Below are 21,162 nucleotides of genomic sequence, written 5' to 3' on the forward strand. Positions count from 1 at the left end.
AGTGAATGATGGCATGACTTTTATGTCTATGTTATATGACCTGTGCTAAGATTCATCACTGAATGAATATATAATGCGCGACGCTTCTTAACCATGGTTAACTACACTATAGATGACGGCTTCTTATCGTCATAATAGCGAGCATTAACCAGGATACGTAGTCGGCATTTGTGACGGTTAATATATTGAGTGACGGGTTGACTAAATAATATGTGACAAATACTATCGTCATAAAAGGTAACAATATGTGATGACCAAATGGTACCGTCACAAAAGGTCATCACATTTTGTGACGGCTTTTCATACAATCGTCACACGGTACATTATGTGACGGTCGTTATATGACGACCGGCGTGACGCCGCATTTTCGTCATATAATACATTTTATGACAAATTCAGTACTTTACATGACAATTTCGGTTTGTCATACAAGCCCAGATTTTTTGTAGTGTTAGGACCTAGTGTGCTAACTAATTAACCCTTGAAAAATACTTAGAAAAACACTAACACACATGTACTATGGTGAGACGCTTTATTGTTAGCAATTTGAAATAAGGGTGACATAGTTGAAATGCTGAAAAAGAAAAGGAGGAGCAAGAAGAGGATCGGACCCTACACTGGTTAGGACCAGACCCTGTATAAGGGTGAGTCCGATCCTCCAGCTGCCTGGTGCGAGCACCCAGTCAGGGGGCTTTGGACCTAGAGGGCTACGATAGGACCTGGGTCTGATAACTTTAGCATGGCGCGAGCGCTCTGTTTGCGGGTTCAACGGCATCCTACCGGGTTCGATCGGCCCGTTAGCATAGGGAATTGGCATCAGTCTCTCACACGAGAGCGCATTGGACCCTCATGTACGGGTCCGCTCGGCACATGCAACAGAGCAGCGAGCTTCTATCTTGTGCACGAGTTCGATGGAAGGCCCACGGCAACTGCTCGGCTTCAGTTCTTTGCAGGAGCGGTAGGGAAAGTGCGTGGCCTCGGACCGCGGGCAGTGTGAGTCCATCCTTAAGGCGTGCATAGGAGAGCGGCAGCGGCAATTGCAAAGCAATAAGGGGTGCACTGCGTTAGGCGATCATGGCCTGGTTCCCTTCGGGCCGAGACAAGTGGCGTGGGTTCGACGGTGATTCACAGGTTCGTTGCGAGCTTAGCGGGGCTCTTCGTTTTGTGGCATCGAACCCAGGTGGGAGTGGCCGTTGGACCCAAGTTCTGTGGTCTAGTTTTCCACATAGGAGAGGAAGGGCGCAGGGGTTGGCCTTCGGACCCACTACATGGGGACCGTCGCAACCAGAGGCACCGGTCCGGCTCTACTGTGTTGCGCGCACGTGAAGGCAACAGAGTGATGTGGCGAGCATAGTTTCATGAGAGGGAGACATCGAACTCTTGAGCGAGTCTGGATATTGGGTCCGGACCCAGTTCAGAGAGAATTTCCCAACCTCTCTGTTAGGGTCCGGACCTTGAGGGGATTGGTCCGGTTCTAGGGTCCGGTTGTTGGGTCCGGATCCACGCCAACATGCATGGTTTCTTGTAACTGTTGGGATCCAATGGGTGATTTTAAACGGGTGACATGTGGTGATATCCGGGACTCCGAACCTTCACTGTTGATGGTCTGGACCCTAGGTCCGGACCCCCCTGAGGGCATAATGGCTATAACTTTTCGGAGGCTCAATAAATAGAGCTTTGGCATGTTTGGCTCACTCTCTTGGTCATTCTTACATGTGATAGCATCCTTTGAGCTGAGCCAAACCTCTCCCACTCATTCTCTTGCTTGGTTGTGGATCCTATGTGAGTTGGGAGTGATTCAAAGTGCATTTGCTTGAGTGATTGTATCTGGTGGCACTTGGAGATCGATTTGCTGTGGTTTTCTTGTTACTCTTGGCGTTTGCCGACACTTAGACGGCTTGGAGTAGCGGAGGAGTTGTGGCAAGAGTTGGTGATTGTTCTTGGCTACCTCCTGGTAATTTGTGAGGGGTTCTCGTGCCTTTCCTGGCAGAGCATCAAAGACAACTCTAGTGGATTGCGCGTGGCTTGTGTGATCCCCATCTTGTGTTGGTTGTGCGGCACCTGGTTGCGGGTTAGGCATGTGATGCCTATTAGCGCGCAAACCTCCAAGTGTTTGAATCACCACAACGGGGACTAGCTTGTCGGCAAGCAAGTGAACCTTGGAGAAAAATCATTGTGTCATCTTGTCTCTGAGAAGATCATTGGTATTCATTGTGATTGTGTGATTGATCTCTTGCCACGGCGGTATAACACTCACTACCTCTCTTGTATTTATATTCTAGTGTAGCTAAGCTCTTTAGTGTAACTAGTTTTGAGAGGTAGCTTGTGTTTTGTTAGTTTGGTTAGTGAGACTCTTAAGTTAGCCTTTGAGAGCTCACTAACTTAGAGAGTAGTGACTTAGGCTTTGTGTGATATAGAGATTATAGCAACTAGAATTGTGGATAGGTGGCTTGTATTTTTAGTAGGCTAGCGCAACATTCGCTTTGCCACTTATTTGTCTAATCAATTGGCTTAAGTGTTGTTGTAGAAATTTTTATTAGGCTATTCACCCCTCTCTAGCCATTTAAAACCTTTCAGTGGTTCACCTCCCCAAGCCCTCGGGATGCAGGTGGAGCTCGTTGGCTTCCATTCATTTCTAAACTCGCCAACAGAGCATGTAGATCTCGAGTGACAGCCATATATGGGTGACAACCAAGCCTCACCGAGACAAGCGAGCAACGACGATGGCCATCGCCATCTGCTCTTCTAGGGAGTTCCCTTGCCACGAAGAATGACGAAAAGAAGCTCAAATATGGCCTTCCTTGCCTTGGATTTGTGAACATGGCTAGTAAAATCTTTTCGTAAGAAATTGTGGATGCTTTAAATTCAAAGTTGTGATTCAGCATTGTTAACAATTTTAGGGAGGGATGCAGATCAGGAGGACGACATAGCGTGTGGGTTTGGAGCTGGGATGTGGACATAGAAGGGGCACAGAGGCAAAGGGATTGGAGTATCAAACTAGGAAGGGGCAAGATATCACTGTCAAACTGCAGGGGAGGGTTCAAAGAGGAGATTGCGCGATGCAGCCTTGCATGATCCGGCAAAGCGCAATGCAACGTGAGGATTTTGTGCGGTGCTAAGAGAGTAGGAGAGGCAGTGGCAGACAACAACCACGAAGGAGCAGTGGTGGGAGAGGCATCTAGATAGTGGTGGTGGTGGTGGTGACTTTCGAGCACGAGAAGGAGAGGTGGAAAGGGAGGGAGAAGAAAGGCTCAGGGGAAAAACTAACATTTTATCATTTTTCTCGATCCTCCCAAGCCAGAAATAAATATTTCAATGGGTAGGATGTCTTCCAATAAATTTGTATCGTACCTGAGTGTTTAACCGTCAATTTAATTCTTTTAGGGTCAACTAGCAGTGCAACTTCACTTTTAGTGTCCTGTAGCAAATTTTCCCTTAATTGTCTCAATAAGTATGGTAGTTGAAATGTATAAGTATATTTTTAAACTACAAATGAAATTACTACCACGAAATAAAAACCAGACTATAGCGTTTCATTACTACCAGCCTCCATGTTCATGTTTTGCAATGGAACGTACAACAAATTTATGGCTAAGAGGTTTATTCAATGATTGCATCATCTGTTTCAATACGTCTTAGAATCATACTATGTACTGTTGTTGGATGTGTGTTGTTCTAACATGTATGAACATATGTGGTGAGTTTGTGTGCTATAGGTAACAGGGTGGGCGTGAGGACATTATGTGAAGTAAAAAAGAGACAGTTCGAAGAATTCTTCACTCCATAACATTAGACAGGTATAGGTATAGATATAGATTACTGGTTCGGTCCCTTCACTCTCGTTGACATGGAGATGATTTGGATCCCTCGTCGTAAGACCAACTAAGAGCAGTCCTAACGTATAAACTAGATGATTCTATGATCATTAATTATGATGCTAACTGAGTAAAACGATGATGATGTAGCATTGTAATTAAAGAAGAGAGAGAGGAGAAAAAGGTTTCTTAGACAAACTATATCTACACAAAAATCAATATATGAAGAGATGCGTTAGATGAGAGATGGCACGTAATTGGATAAAATTTATTTTAAAATATCATTCATTGAAAATATGGTTTCTATATACAATATCTAAGTATAGAAATTATATCATCGTTTTTGGGTTGGGACTACCCTAAGAAATTAGGTACACCAGTACACGTACCTCACTGGTGCCGTACGCGTTGGGTAGGAATTACGTACGGGGCAGTACGGTACCTCACGTTAACTTGTAGTTCCATGATTGGCACGGGATGCATGCAATGCATGGTATAAATGCAGGAAAATCCTGCCGCAGATTCAGCCCAGAGAGCTGCTGCCTCTTGCGGACGTGGTTAATTTCACGGAGTTGAAGAGCAGAGGATGTCCTTCGACGGACGACAGGCGCATGTGCTTCCTGTTTCCTTTGCGAACTTTCAGAAAACACAATGGCAAACCATTTTTATGTGCTTCAGCGTTTTCCAGGTGTGTTAAGAAGTAATCTTAGGATTAGAATATGATCTCATCTCACAGATCCGTGGCGAGGCATAGACTTCCATGTATGCATACAAATATTACTCCAAATCATGATGATTACCCGTCTAAAATCTCTATTGGATTCTCTATCTCAAATAATGATATGAAAAAAATTAATGATGGACTACCATGTATTGAATTTAGAGACAAGTGATGTAGCCTCTCCATTAGTAGAGAACGAGAAAGGTCGTTTTGGACAGCGCCTGATTCATTTTTTTTTCTAAATATATGATAAAGAGTTATGGTCTCTTTGAGATGCTTTAAGCATATACATCGATCTATCAATGTTCAATTGATATTGGAAATATGTCCACCAACAATTATGGCTATCAATCTCTAACAATTGGTCACTATCAAATTTAGATATGGAATGTCAACCTTAATTTCATTAAGCACTTATGATCTTGCAAATCAAAACACGAATGATATTGTTGCGGATACCATACTAGCTCAAAATAACGCAACTCCAACAATATTATGTAAGAGTAAAAAATATTATCTATAGATATTAATATGGCACCAAAAGAAACTTAATTTAGTATATGTCAAGATATAACCATAGTGGGATAAAAGATATTGGTTAACTAATAATTCCTACAAATGTCAAATCACATGGTGATAAAGTCCATATGAGAACCACCATATCGACTCTTGTGGCTACTTTGACCTATTATTTCTGAAGCATTACATGAATAAATGTAATTACAATAAATTATTACCTAAATAGATATCACCAATTGTATTGCATAAGTGCAAATAAACTTGCAAGTTCTAGAGGAAGAATTGACCCTAAATTTTATAATATTATAGGGGATTTGCTAAAATTCAGGTGCCTGAATTTTAGTTTCTTTTTAGGCTACGGTTATTGCATACATTTTATACTAAAATTGCAGATTTCATTTACTGCAATTTTTGTAAAGGCAATCTGCAATTTTTGGAACCGAGAATAAAAAACCCATTACACAATACTACAAACCTAACAAAATCTGATTTGTGTTGGCACAAAGATAAATTAACAATTTACAATTATTTTCTATATGAAGACAAGGCCAAAATTTAATATGTTATGCACAAAGACAAATAACAAATCATAAAAGTAACATATGAAATTATCTTAAAATTCAGGCACCTGAAATATAGAAGAAGTGTTATTTTAGCAGTATATCGTACAATTTTCTCCTATGAGTTTCCCTTTACATGGTTTCTCATAAGAGTTTTAATCACTACTACAAAAATCTTAATGGAGGCAGGCAAAAACGATTAATAGAGGTGGGCATTGCAACTGCCTTCAATCAAAAGTCACGGTTAATGCGGATTAATGGAGGCGGTTGCTTTGCCCGCCTCCAAAAATAAATTAAAAAACTAAAAAAGGAAAAACCCCGCAGCCCAAATCAGGCTTGGGCCTGGATCTGGGTTGCGCCGCCGTCACCACCGCTGTAGGTGGAGCTCGATCTGCCACAGGCGAGCTCGATCTGCCACAGGGGAGATCGATTCGCCGCCATGGTGGAGCCCGCCACCGCCGGAGGAGATCCACACCTGCGCACCTGGCCGGTTCTGCCCGCGCCAAGGCCAGATCCGGCCTCCCCGTGCACCACCGTCGCCGGATCCGCCCGCGCTGAGGTTGGATTCGGCCTCCCCATGCGCCAGCGTCACTGGATCTGCTCACGGCGGGCTGGATCTAGTGGATGCGGTGGAGGAGCGCCTCCGCTCAGGGAGAGGGAGGGGGAGCACTGCCACGCCGGGAGAGGGAGGGAGGAGAGCACTGCCACACCGGGAGAGGGAGAGCGTCATCGCGCCGGGAGAAGGAGGGATGCCGCCTGGCACGAGGGAGAGGAAGGCGCGCCACGAGGAGGGAGGAGAGAGCACCGCCGCACCGGGAAAAGGAGGGGCGCCGCCCGGCACAAAGGAGAGTTAGGGGCGCCGCGAGGAGGGAGGAGCTCACCGAGGGAGGAGGGGCGCCGCTCGAGGTCGCGAGTAGGGCGTTGCTCGGGGTCGCGAGCAGGGCTCCGCTATCGGGCTCGGAGGGAGGAGGCGTGAGAAACAGTGAGGCATGAGAAAGAGTGAATGAGAAACCCTGAGTGTCTATGTTTATACTGGAAACGGTTATCGAGTCTCGCTTGGGGTTGTTGGGCCTTAGCCTTTTCGGAGGCGGGCCTTATAGTGCGCCCGCCTCTGAAAATAGATTTATGGAGGCGGGCACCTTAAAACGACCGCCTCTAAAAATAGGCTATTTTTTTATGCGGTTGTCTTAAGTTGACCGCCTCTATAAATTGATTTTACGAGGCGGGCATAAGTATTCGCCTCGGTAAATAAAAAGTGCCCGCCTCCGTTAATCGTACGCATTAACCGTGGTGGTTGAATTTTGTGACCGCCTCCATTAATTAAAGGGCACCGCCTTGCAAAATCATTTGTGTAGTAGTGAATAAAGCAAGATCAATTGGACAATATATGTCCTAACTCCTATTTTCCTCACCGAGGTTTTAATATCTTTTATTTCTCCCATAGGGCTTTTTTAGATTAGAAGATATCAAAAATATTATTTCTCCTCATTTTTTTTCTCAAACACGCACGCTAGCTGTCATTATCTGAAGAAGAAGAAAAGGGTATGAAACCCAAACAACAACACCAGGGTTTTTCCCATAAGGTTTTGGGGAGGTTATTCCAACTATGATCCATAAATCATATTATTGTCATATAAACTTTCTTATGATTTTTTCAATAAAAGTTTTCTCTTATGAGTTTACAATGGGACAATAATCCATATCATTGTCTCCTGACTTCACTTAATGGGATTTTTAAGAGTTTTACAAATATTTTTCTCAAGGGTTTTGGAAGTAATTACTAGATTCAATCAAGGAGTGTTAAGAAACAATCTATGATTAGTGATCTCATCTCACAGATTGGTGCCGAGGCATGATAGGATACATGTGATCGATCGACATCATCACCATCTCCAATGGAACACGCATGTCCATTCGGGAGGTTGCATCTCAATTCTCAAACAGACGCCACCTCTTCCCCGCGTCCTTTTGATGTGTATGAATATATAAACAATTAGATCAATAAAGCAATGAATTCACTATCTCTATCTTTTCATTCTTCTATTTTTGTATCTATTTACATTTTGAGTACATAAAATAAGTTGGACTTTTTATGAGGTATTGCGTACGTATGTCCCCAAATAGTTAACATTTTAGTAATAAATCTAGACAATTTTTTTTGTCAAATTCATAGCTAAAGTACGGGATGGTGGGAGTACTTGGGTGACCGCTGCAAGTAATTTCTAGACTAAAAGGCAAGCATTGCTGACAAAAAATTAATGTTCCGGCTGGTCTGAAACTTGGCTGAAACTGGCTGAAAAACACTGTTCCGGCTGAATTGTTGTGAGAGAAAAATACTGTTCCGGCTGAAAAAAGAAGCCGAACAAGCCATTTTTAAGACAAGCGAACGGAGCCTAAAAGGCAAGCATTTCTGACAAAAAAATAATGCTAAAAAATGGATCAGTGCTAAGGACAAACGCGCAGGGCTAAATGGCACTAGCACACACTACTACAGAATAGACTTGTTGTCCCGGGCGGTAACGGCCTTTAGTCCCGGTTACCGCGCCGGGACAACGATCTCGGGACTAAAGGTGGAACCTTCAGTCCCGGGTCATCGAGCCGGGACTAAAGAGGGACCTTTAGTCCCAGTTGGTGTTACCAACCAGGACTAAAGGCCCTCCAGCCGAGCAAACCTGGCCGCACCCTTTAGTCCCGGTTGGTAACCCCAACCAGGACTAAAGGTTCCTTTTTTTTTCTTTTTTTTTGTTTAATTTGTTTTCAGTTCAATTACACATATTTGTTTAATATATAATATGTTTTTATGTACATATTCTACGCTGCTAATATAAATACACGCACGCATATAATTACATCTAAGTCTCATCTCGAGCATTATTATATTCGAATAAAGTATGAAACTATATATATTATAGATATATATGTATATATACAACACTTTCATAATCTTGTTCTCGAAAATAACGATATCAATAAACATTTAATTTACATCATTAGTTTCTTAGATCAAAGTAGAACTCGCCGTTGGGATTTAGCACTTTTTCTAGAAGATATCCTGCTATTGATTCTTGAACTGCTTTCAGATGGTCTTTTTGCATGACCCTTCGTTTCAACCATTCAGTCTTGCATTTGAAATAAAAGAAAAAGTATTAATACATATATATATATATTCATTTAAAAATAAATAAAAAATTGATATATACGTACTCTGAGGACATCTTCAGGAGTTCTTCTTATGTATGCAGTGATAAATTCACAAACGTAGTATCCACACAAGTTATTACCTGGTTCCTGCCGCAAACACCACTGTACGAGAAGAAGATTATTATCATCATCTCACACATAAATTGAAGTACGATATAGTAATTAAACACGTGGGGAAGTATATATAGTACAACTTACTGGTATTTCAACTACATTAAATGGTGCCTTGCAATCCTTGTGGTGTTGCCGAATAAACTCTTTCCAAACCCTGTGCGACCAATAATATACGATCGTTAATAAATTATGGCAAAGTCTATTCAATAATAGTTGTGCGCGAGAGATCAAAATTACCCCTGGATAATGTCTATCATATCTTGGTATAGTGCTCGCTCTTTTCTCAATGAGTCCAAGATTACTGACTGACTTGAGTTTAACTCAATGACAATGAGTGTCCAGTGAAACCTGCATTGGTTTATACACACACGTACATGCATATAAGTTGTATTGATATTACATAAAATGTGTAGACTACATTATTATTAACACTTACTCAAAGTTATATGGGAAAAGTATTATTGTCTTGTCGTGCTGCTTCACGAAGAACTTCATGATATTCGTCTGTGCTTCAGATACCCAGTGGTCCTTGACAATAATATCGGTTTTGAATACGATATAAGGATCAATGAAGCCAACACTGGTGTCTTGTATTCTTTGGAGCTCTGACATCTGGAATTTGTATATAAATATAAGTTACATGTGAGGATAATTATATACACGTACGTATGGAAGTGAGTTTATTAAATAAAAGTAAGAATCACTTACAAACAAAAGGAGCTAATGATTGATTTGTCCAGAGCGTCCAAGTGGAATAGTTGATGCAATTCTTCGAAACTAATATGTAAGATGTCATCTCTACGGAAGTAATGATGGTCTCTAAATCTGACAAAGATCCACTGCTCACCCCTATCACACGCCTGCATGTACCACTTGTTGAGCAAGTATATTTGCGTACCCAATTCATTCAGAGCCGCAGGGTTGTACAGACTTTTGCCAAATTTATAAGTCTTCCAGGTATCAACTTCTAGATTCTGGATTGGAGCTTTGCCCGTCACTTGATCCAAGGTTAAACCAGTTTGTTCAAAAAAAGCATTAAGGTCTTGAACCGACACTTCTCTAGAGTTATCTGGTCGATAGACTTCTATGTTGGAACCATATTCATTAGCAACAACAAGATTTTGCATTGGTTGCTTCTGTTGTCCGAGCTATGGGACATCCTTCCCTGATGCTCTTTTCCTTTTCTTATGTGCATCATGTGACTTCACGAGGGAGCGGTCATAGTCTGATAGTGGCGATGGCTTACGAACTTCAAGCATCTTTTTCTTGTGAGCTTCGACCTTCTGCCTCAGCTGATCTCGTGGTATGTAAAAGTATGACTTCTCCTTAAGCTTCGCTTGTCTCTGCTTTTGGATATCTATAAAAAAATCTTTCACTTTTTTGCCTTCTTCAGCTGCTATTTGCTCATCAGTCTTTTCAGGAAGTATTTCTTGAGAAATAAATCTTTTTTTTGGTCTTCTTTGCCGCCGGGACCTTAGACGTCTTTGTAGTGCGTCGCTGTGGAGGTGGTGGGGGCGGTGTTGGAGACCGGCGTGGAGGCATTGAGGCCGGTGTTGGAGTCCGGCGTGGAGGCGTTGGAGATCGTTGTGGAGGCGGTGGGGCCGGTGTAGGAGTTGGAGATCGTTGTGGAGGCGATGGGGCTGGTGTAGGAGTTGGAGATCGCCGTGGGGATGAAGTCGTCTCGCCCCCCGCGACGCTGTGATGAGATGGGGAATGAATGATTGGGCTTGGCTGGGGGGAGACCCTGCTACAAAAATAAGTTGTGGGTTAATTATTTTTGAAGCCAATATAAAATTAATGGAAAATAATATTTCATTCACTATCATTCGTACCTAGGGTGAGGTAGGGGAAGTGGTGGTGCCCTAGGAATGATGATGAAGCATTTGCACCATTGAATAAATGTCTTCTCTGCTTCTCCTAGTGTCTTCTCCCCATCACCGCCTTCAATGTCAAGAGGAACATTGCTATAACCTTTAAGCACTCTATCGACCGAGACACTAGCATATCCAGGTTGAATAACTGACCCATGGATTCTTGGTGTCTTCGTTCGGTCTATTGGAGATACAACCCCGATAGCCACCATAATTGATGCATTATTACCATCTGGAATGTGCAGCTCACATGTTGTTAGAGGCTCGGTAATGTCATTAACAGGGAAGCGCAACCTAGCATCACCTTGAATAACTGGCAGCTCCATGAAAGCACAACTGCTTTTCATCTGACCAATGGGGCTAATGGTGACTCCCGACGTCGATTGCATTTGACTCATTGCTAGCTGCACTTGCCTCTTGATCTCCTCCTGCATTCTTGCCTCAAGAGATTTTTCTCGTTCACGTGATTCAAGCAATACTTGTCATGACTCATTAACAAATTGCTCCAATACACACATTTGGTCTGCCTCCTCATCCTTCTTTCTCTGGCGGCTTCTGTAGGTATCCTTGTTTGCTGGGAATGCTTGTAGCCACGGAACCACCCCATAGCCTCTTGTTTGACCATCGTATTCGGGATTCTCTAGGGCATATGTCAATTCATCTTTTTCTCTGTTGGGCTTGAAAATACCACTATCAGCTTCTTCCCTAGCCTGAGCTAGTCTCTGTGTTGCTCTCTCAATTTTTTAGCTAAAAATTAGCTTGTCAGTGTCTAGGTCTAGGCTTCCCCCATGAGCGTAGAACCAATTCTTCGCGCGTTGAGGCCAGTTCTTCTCTATTGTTTCAGGTATGATTCCCTTGGTAGTAATCTCTGCTTCTAGGTTCTGCCACTTGGGAATAGCACTCCTATAACCACCTAATCCCATGCGATGATGGTATTGCTTCTATCGGGCATTCTATTGATTCCTCATCACACGTTCCTCACTCTCTTGAGATGTCTTGTATTGTACGAAGTCATCCCAATGGGACTCCAACTTAACAAATGCATTAGCATTGAAATTCGGCATTTCATTCTTCAAGATAAACTTTTTATACAATGTCTTCTTCCAACTCTGGAACAATGTTGCCATCTTCTTCATTGTCCAATCCCTCACTAGCTCCTTCAAAGCATCATCTGCTTGTAATGTGAAATGCTGAGTGATATCTCTCCAAGCTAGGTTCTTGTCACGATCAGATACAAAACTAACATTAGGAGCGGATATCTTCTGCTTCCATTCACGAGCACTAACTGGGATCCTATCCCTTACAATGAACCCACATTGATTGACATATGTCTGAGCATGTGGTCCCAATGGTTTGCCGGTGTCGGTGTCGAATTCTGATATTATGAAAGGGCCCTCTAATGGTTTTTTGGCCCTCGGACTTTCCTACTCTTGCCGGTGGTTGATGTAGATCTAGAGACCGGCTACATGAGTAGAAACACAATGATTAACAACAAATATATGTACGCATGCATCTATAAGAGATGATAGATAATCGAATATACCTCGCCAGTATTTTCTTGCGCAACAATTTGTTGATCTTCAACCACCGGCATATTCAGGATATCCTCATAATCAGCAAAGTACTGACTCGTGTCATCTACATCCACATTGGTGCCAGCGTTGATAATATTCGCCATTATGTCATCATTCAAGTTATCATCCGGAGCAGCCATTTGTATCTTCAAGATAACACATAGATAGAATTACTATGGCACATAACATAAGTACATGTGATAACACATATAGAATTACTAAATCTGATTAAATATAATAACACATGGAAATAATTAAGTACATGTATATATATACATAGAAATAATTAAGTACATATATATGTATACATATAGAATCTCTAGATAGAATTAATTACTAAATCTAATTAAACCTAACATATATACATTTAAATACATTTAAATCTAATTAACATATATCAAAAAACTATCTAAAAACTAAGAATAATAAACTACTAATTAAATTTTAATACATTTAAATCTAACATATATATCAAACACTACCTAAAAAACTATCTAAAAAACTATCTAAAAAGTATCTAAAAAACTATCTAAAACAGGCTAGCCGGCCATGCATGGTGGCTGGGCGTGTGCTGGCCGGCCACGGGGCCGAGCAGAGCCGTGCGAGGACGACGTACGGCGGAGACTCGACGGCCGCCAGGCGGGGCTCAACGACGACGGCGGCGCGGGCACGGCAGAGACAACGAGATCGAGGCCGGGCGAGGGTAGACGATCGACGACGGCGGCGCGGGCACGGCAGAGACGACGAGATCGACGTTGAGATCGAATACCAAGTTTGATGAGCTGCTCAAATGAGACACTAAATGACCTCAGATGAAAAATCTCTGAATACCAAGTTTGATCATCTCAGCAAGATCTACAATTGTTACATAGCTCATTTTTCCATTTGAGAAAGTTTTATCAAACACTAGTCACAAATTCTTGAATCTCATAGACTTTCTAAAACTATGTCACACACTTATGAAATTTGAACTACATTTTATTCAAACTTTCTCAAATGAAAAAATGGCCTATATAAGGATTGTATATCTTGATGAGCTGAACAAACTTGGTATTCAAAACTTTTCAATTGGAGATAATCTAGGGTTCCGAAAACTACTTTGTAGGCGTCGAAATTTAAAAATCACAAATTTGAACCGTCCAAACTATCTCAAATGGAAAGTTTACCAAAACTACAATTGTAGATCTTGATGATTTTAACAAACTTGGTACTCAAAACTTTTCAATTTGAAGTCATTTAGAGTTCAGAATACTAGAGTCAAAGTATTGTTTTTTCATTTGACCAAATTTGACTTGGTCAAACTTGCTCAAATGAGACACTAAATGACCTCAGATGAAAAATCTCTTAATACCAAGTTTGATCATCTCAGCAAGATCTACAATTGTTACATAGCTCATTTTCCCATTTGAGAAAGTTTTATCAAACACTAGTCACAAATTCTTGATTCTCATAGACTTTCTAAAACTATGTCACACACTTGTGAAATTTGAACTACATTTTGTTCAAACTTTCTCAAATGAAAAAATGGCCTATATAAGGATTGTATATCTTGATGAGCTGAACAAACTTGGTATTCAAAACTTTTCAATTAGAGACAATCTAGGATTTGCATCGTTGTATCATACGGGCACAACAGTGAATTTTTTCTTAACGTATGACCCTTGGTTATGATCTTGTCGTAACCATGGAGTGTCTTCATCATTTAACATGATGCTTGGATCTTTCTTCACTATGAAGGGTGGAATTTGGACATTTCTTTCATAATCTTCTGACATGTCTGACTTGTCTTTAATTCCCACTATATTTATTTTCCTAGAAAGAACTATGTGGCGCTTTGGCTCATTGATCATTGAGTTGATGTCTTCGTTTTTTCCTCTTTTTGCTTTTGTAGACATGTCTTTCACATAGAACATCTGACTCACATCGGCAGCAAGGATGAATGGTTCGTCTTTGTACCCAATATTGTTGAAGTCCACTGTTGTCATTCCATACTCTTTGTCGACTGTTACCCCTCCTCCGGTCAGCTTCACCCATTGGCATCGGAACAAAGGGACTTTAAAATTAGGTGCGTAGTTTAGTTCCCATATATCTTCTATGCGGCCATAATATGTTTGTATATTCCCATTTGGATCTGCGCCATCTATGCGAACACCACTATTTTGATTGGTGCTCCTTTTATCTTGGGCAACTGTGTAAAATGTATTCCCATTTATCTCATACCCTTGGTACATGAGGATATGCCATGATGGTTGCCTAGCCAACAAATACAGTTGCTCATCAATATTGTCATCGCCTTGACATTCTTTTCGCAACCAACCACTAAAACTTTCCATATGCTGACGCCTAATCCAAGCTTCAGTCTTCCCTGGAAACTTGGATCGTAAGAACTCCTTATGTATCTCGATGTACGGATACACCAATGACGAGTTCTAAAGAACTGTGTAGTGTGCTTTATTGAAATAATCATCTTCCATGCCAATATATGTTTTCTTCCCTAAAGTTCCTTTACCACTGAGTCTCCCCTCGTGTCGTGATTCGGGAACGCCAATCGGGGCAAGGTCAGGAATAAAGTCAACACAGAACTCAATGACCTCCTCTGTTCCATAGCCCTGGGCGATGCTTCCTTCAGGCTTAGAACGGACTTTCACATATTTCTTCAAGACTCCCATAAACCTCTCGAAGGGGAACATGTTATGTAAGAACACAGGTCCAAGAATACTAATCTCCTTCACCAAATGAACTAGGAGGTGTGTCATGATATTAAAGAAGGATGGAGGGAACACCATACTGAGCAATAATATCATCAATGTCTAAATCTTCTCCTTCACCATCTTCCATCATGACCCCGCTTTCTCCATACTTAGTCCAACATATATAGTTTGACATGAAACCTGACTTAAGCAAATGTGAATGAAGACTCATTGAGCTTGAATATTCCTTTAAATTCTTACATATGGCACATGGACAGCACATGAAACCATCCCGCTTATTTGCCTCGGCCAGACCTAAGAAATAGTGCACACCCTCAATAAAGTCTTGGGAGTGGTGATCGGCATTGTACATTCAATGGCGTGACATAATCTGCATTACACGATAAATTATGAAAACCTTGAACATAATTAAGTATTTTATTACACAACATAGATGACACACACACGGTTGATTAATTAACTAAGCCTGGCTACAACGTAAGCAATCCCAACTATCACTAAACAAACTAAAACTACAATGCACTTCAGTAACATAATTATTTCGTGATCATACGCAACTAAAACAGACAAATCATTCTTCTATTGAATATCAATAAGCTTCTCCTGCTGGCTCATTGCCTTATCATCAGCAGCCGCTACCTCAAGCGCACCCGAATTCTGCACGTATGTAGCATAATCTTCCTCCTAGTACCAACTATCGCATCCATTGCCCTCCCACTGAAATTAAAGCCAAAAAATATTTAGTCAAAAATATTCAAGAAAAGCAGGTCAATTAGCCATAATAATCAAATGCGTAAGAAACTCACATCGCGATCCGGGCACTTATAGAAAACACGACCCTTGTTGGGTCCCTGTCTCTTGACTCAGTACTCCATCACAATCTTCTGCTTACACTTGCCGTAGATAATGAGAGAGAGTTCTGGCCTCAGTCGTTTCGCAACCGAACGAGAGGCCGAGCATCCAGTACCAGTTGTCATCTACTTTCTATACTTATTTTTGTAAACTAGTGTAAATTTCACATTTTCTAAAATGATATATTTAAACAAAACTAAAATTATTTATTTATCTAACTAAACCATGAAATATGTACTATGTATAATAGTAAAATACCAAACTATCAAGTGATTTTACTATTGTAAATCATCATGTGATTTTGAGCTAAAAATGACATAGAAATCACATAGCTCAAAAACATGTTTCAACAAATAACCATCCGTACTAGTTGACCTTGCTTACGTGATCATCTCGGCGAGCATTTCTCCACCGGACGGCACCGTACTTGGTCAAGGAAGAGCTCCGATTCTACGAGGAAGGCAACACGGTCTTCCACGACAGTTGCCGCTCTCCCTCATAGAATCAAAGCTCCTCCTTGACGTCCGTTACCGCTCGGCAGAGAACATGCTCGCCGAGATGAACACGGTTCGTAAGTTCAACTAGTACGGATTTTCTATAATTTTCTAACTATTTTCTAAGTTTTTCATTTCATGAAAAATTTAATTCTAAAAAATAAAAGGCATGATTTCTAAGTAGTTCATTTTATGGAAAAAATAATTCTAAGTGACCTACTCGATATCGGTGAGCTCGCTGGCGTTTAGATTGCCGAGGATAGTAACATTTGTAGATGACATTTGTAGGTCTGAAGTTATCAAATATCCATCAAATTATTGCTCAAAAACATGTTTCAATAAATAACCATTTGTACTAGTTGACCTTGCTTACGTGATCATCTCGGCGAGCATTTCTCCACCGGACGGCACCGTACTTGGCCAAGGAAGAGCTCCGATTCTACGAGAAAGGGAACACGGTCTTCCACGACCGTTGCCGCTCTCCCTCGTAGAATCAAAGCTCCTCCTTGACATCCATTACTGCTCGGCAGAGAACATGCTCACCAAGCTGAACACGGTCCGCAAGTTCAACTAGTATGGATTTTCTACAATTTTCTAACTATTTTCTAAGTTTTTCAGTTCATGGAAAAATTAATTCTAAGATCACATAAGCCGCCAGGGACGAGGATGGCGCGTGCTCCAGCGAGGACGAGCGAGGCGTGATTTTGATGAACTAATTTAACTTTTGTTTATCCAAACATATATGCAAATCATCATGTGATTTTGAGCTAAAAATGACATATAAAATCATAATAAAGTCCAACATATAAAGTTACACATGCATCTACATCGCAAAATGAGATAAGCTACTAATAAAACATAAGAGGATTAAGTTTGTTACCTCCAAAATTGAAGAGCAACACCAATGAAGGGGGAGAGAGCAAGAACAACAGCAAGCTGAAGAACAGAGGCAGTGAGTTTGAATGGAATGGCTCGGGCTCAGGGAGGAAGAAATGAGCTGGATTATAGGCCGGGATAATTAGTCCCGGTTAGGGGGCCAAACCGGGACTAAAGATTAATCTTTATTTCTGGGGCATCACCCAAACCGGGACTAAAAGCTTTAGTCCCAGCTGGTATTACCAACCGGGACTAAAGGTAGTCCCGGTTGGTAATACCAGCCGGGACTAAAGATCCCTGCCCCGCGGACGACCGTTGGGTAGGGACCTTTAGTCCCGGGAGCAAAAAAAATGCCGAGGCTAATGCTAAATTGGGACATCGTTCTAAAGTCTGTTCTCTAGTAGTGACAGAAAAGAGCATCACTGCCACTCCTGGAAAACGAGCCGGTAGTGGGCAAGTGGCAGTGATGTCTTAACCCGATAATGAGAAATGATATAAAGAGAGAAAATATGTGAGGCTATTCTTTTAAATACATATTTTTTAATCTTATATTATATATTTGACACTCAAAACAATCACAAACTAGGATCATAGTTCACTCCTTATTGAGATCATAAGTGAATTTAGTAGATGGTGTGTTATGCTGACATAGAAAAATAAATAGTTAATGGAGGACGTGGCCTGCTGAGGTGGATAGCTTGCATGAATAGAAAGATGTCGTAATTGTATCGATAGTGGGTTGCTGACGCGAATGACATAGAATTCTAGTAGGGCTTAGAAATATAAGATACTATAAGATGCCCATGTGTTGCTTGCCGTGAGACTTTCTTACAAATAAAACCACTACTCATATGAGTTAGATATGTTCTTACATCCATTTTTATCAAAATTGGACAAGACAATCAAAGAATTGAATAAAAAAACCTAACATAAGTAGACCGATTATAGATGATGGAACGACAAAATAAATAGCAATATATGGATGTCTTCTATATTGTAATTCCGCTTAGTAAAATGACATTGATAGCTCACATTAAGCGGTTGAAAGTTAGTGGGATGATTGGCTATTAGTAGGAGATGATATTTTCCTAAAAAGAAAAGTAGGAGATGATATGGATATATTGCATGTTGAGATAGAATTTATAGTGGGGATTAGCTTTATAGATATAGATATAGATATAGATATAGATATAGATATAGATATAGATATAGATATAGATATGGCTCAAGATCACCTCGGTCAAAGTTTGATGAGCCTTCAGCTTGGGTCAACTAGGCTTAGTTATAGCTAAGTAGATCTGATCAAAACGTGAGTCGGATCTAAATAAGTATCAAGTCAAGATCCTTGGTCCAAACCCGACCTAACGCAATGGTGGGTTCTGGCTATTTCTTAGGGTTTTGCATTTTGGATCAGGTTTTTTTTGGATTGGGTGGGGTCATAAGTCCAAAATTATGACCCGAACTCAAGTGACGCATTACTGGGGTTGGATCGGGTCGGGTTGGTCTGGTCTGTGGCGTATGATGATATGTAGCTAAGCATCATTATTTCACAAGTCAATAAATAATACGATAATGGAACATCTTTAAAATTAATTGGCATAAAAGGCATATATTATGGTGTTGTTTGTAAATGCAAATGGTAACGAAATGGCATTACACTGAAATCTTAAACGATATATCAAATCACAATATTTGTTTTGTTGTGGTTGGTAATCCATTACACCCGAACCTTAAACGATATATCAAATCACAATATTTGTTTTGCTGTGGTTGGTAATCCATTACACCCGAACCTTAAACGATATATCAAATCACAGTTTTGTTTGGTTGTGGTTGGCAATGGAATCCAAAATAATGCTTTTGCTCACTCTCGCACCCTCTGCAGCGGGGCTTGTTCAGTAGCTCCTGTTACATGAAGATGCAGAACGCTAGGTGCTTACCTTGGCTACGTCTTCAAAGCGTTACCACACCGTGACCACAGCCAACTACTATGTCGGTATCAGCTCTCTGCTAGCTCGTATTGTATTACACATGACTTGTTTACTGAAGGGGCTGAAACAAACACACGACAACATAATTCGTTACCTCACGTAATCGTGTCCGGTTACATTTCTCTCAACCAAACTTTATCTAAATAGTACTCCTTTGTCCCGAAATATAAGACATGCATATATTTCAAAATTCAATTTTTAATCAACAATTAGTCTAATCATATGAAAAGTCTATACTATAAAAGTGATTAGATTACATTTGTACTAAAAAATACTATCTATTGATTAAACTTTTATTGCCACGAATTGTATATTGGAAGCAAAATAGTGATCGAAGTGTGCTCTTGAAGACTACACTATGTTAAATCACATCTTATATTTTGAGAAGAAGGAAGTATCTTTCACATGTATCAATTGTATTAATCAAATTGTAACATAATAGTAAAACATTGATAACAGAAATGAAAGAAAATATGAGAGATACATATAGGATAAAAAATATATGACAAAACCCTAACGAGGTATTCGAGCTCGGCTCACTGGCGCTCCCAGTCTAGCTAGGATCGAGCTTCTGGTTAGGCCGGCTGGATGGCCCTCTGATCCTACTCTGGATCTAATGTCAAGACAAGGTATATTCATATGTCTCATTTAGGAATAACAAATTCGTGGGCTTAGCCCATCAAGCCCGAGTTCAGGTTTTTTGTACATCACGAGTCATACACATTTTGCCTCTACCGCAGGGAGCAGAGGTTCCTTTCACCATATCACCTCCGTCCTATAATACTTGGATTTTTTAGCCTTCTACACCTAGGTCACTTCCAATCCAGATGTGGTTTCTATGTTCATTAATTAGAGTACTAACTAAACAAAAGGGTAATGTAGCACTACAATTAAAGAAAAGAGATGAGAAAATTGTTTCTTAAATAAGAAATCATGTCTATACAAGAATCAAGACAAGAAGAGATGTGATTGATAATAACAAAGAGAGAAAATATATGATTGGAGAAAAAATATTTTGTAGTTATTATCCATTAAGAACATAATTTTATATGTAATATGTATATAAATTAATGGACAAAGAAACTAGATGTGGTTTCTAACATTGATACTGCTCTTATTCCAAATTAGTTGTCATTCTCTAGGCATGAAAAACGGATCAGATTCGCATGGAATCGGATTTGGATATCACCTTTTACCACATTTTAATTCAAATTCAAATATGGACACAGATATTTTTCAATACAAAAACAAAAAGGATGGCTTAGGTTCATATATTTACTGAACTCAACTCAAAGTACATATTGTTAAATACAACATTCATTAATGGAATTTTACTACTAAGTGCATTGACAACCAAAGTGAAATAAAATCAATTTATGGTTCTAATAATCTCTAATATCGAAGTGAACTAAATTATAATGGATAATATTTAATAAAATGATAGGTTAAGTGAAGAAATTCAAACAAGAATGGTAGGCAACAAGTAGCCATTTTGTTTTATCAACGTTTTTGTAATTACAAAATTGTTACACAAGTAGAGTTTAAAGTATGCGGGTATATAACATTGACAATGATAGCTCAACAAAAATAATATATGTATCATGAAATATTTAATAATTAAGTATATCAATTAATCCATCATTATTTAATATAATATTTATTATGAAGTTATAAATTATTTAACTAATTTAAATTAGTAAATAAATAAATAAAAGTATTAAAATAATTTACAACAATGAATATATTAGGTTTAAATGATATTAGAATAATATTAAAATTAATTTCATCCTTATGTATCATTAATAATATTTAAATAATATTTATAGATATTTATAGATATAATATTAAATAGTTTTGATGCAT

The sequence above is a fragment of the Miscanthus floridulus genome, chromosome 11 (genome assembly GCF_019320115.1).
Source record: "Miscanthus floridulus cultivar M001 chromosome 11, ASM1932011v1, whole genome shotgun sequence".
Classification (NCBI taxonomy): domain Eukaryota; kingdom Viridiplantae; phylum Streptophyta; class Magnoliopsida; order Poales; family Poaceae; genus Miscanthus; species Miscanthus floridulus.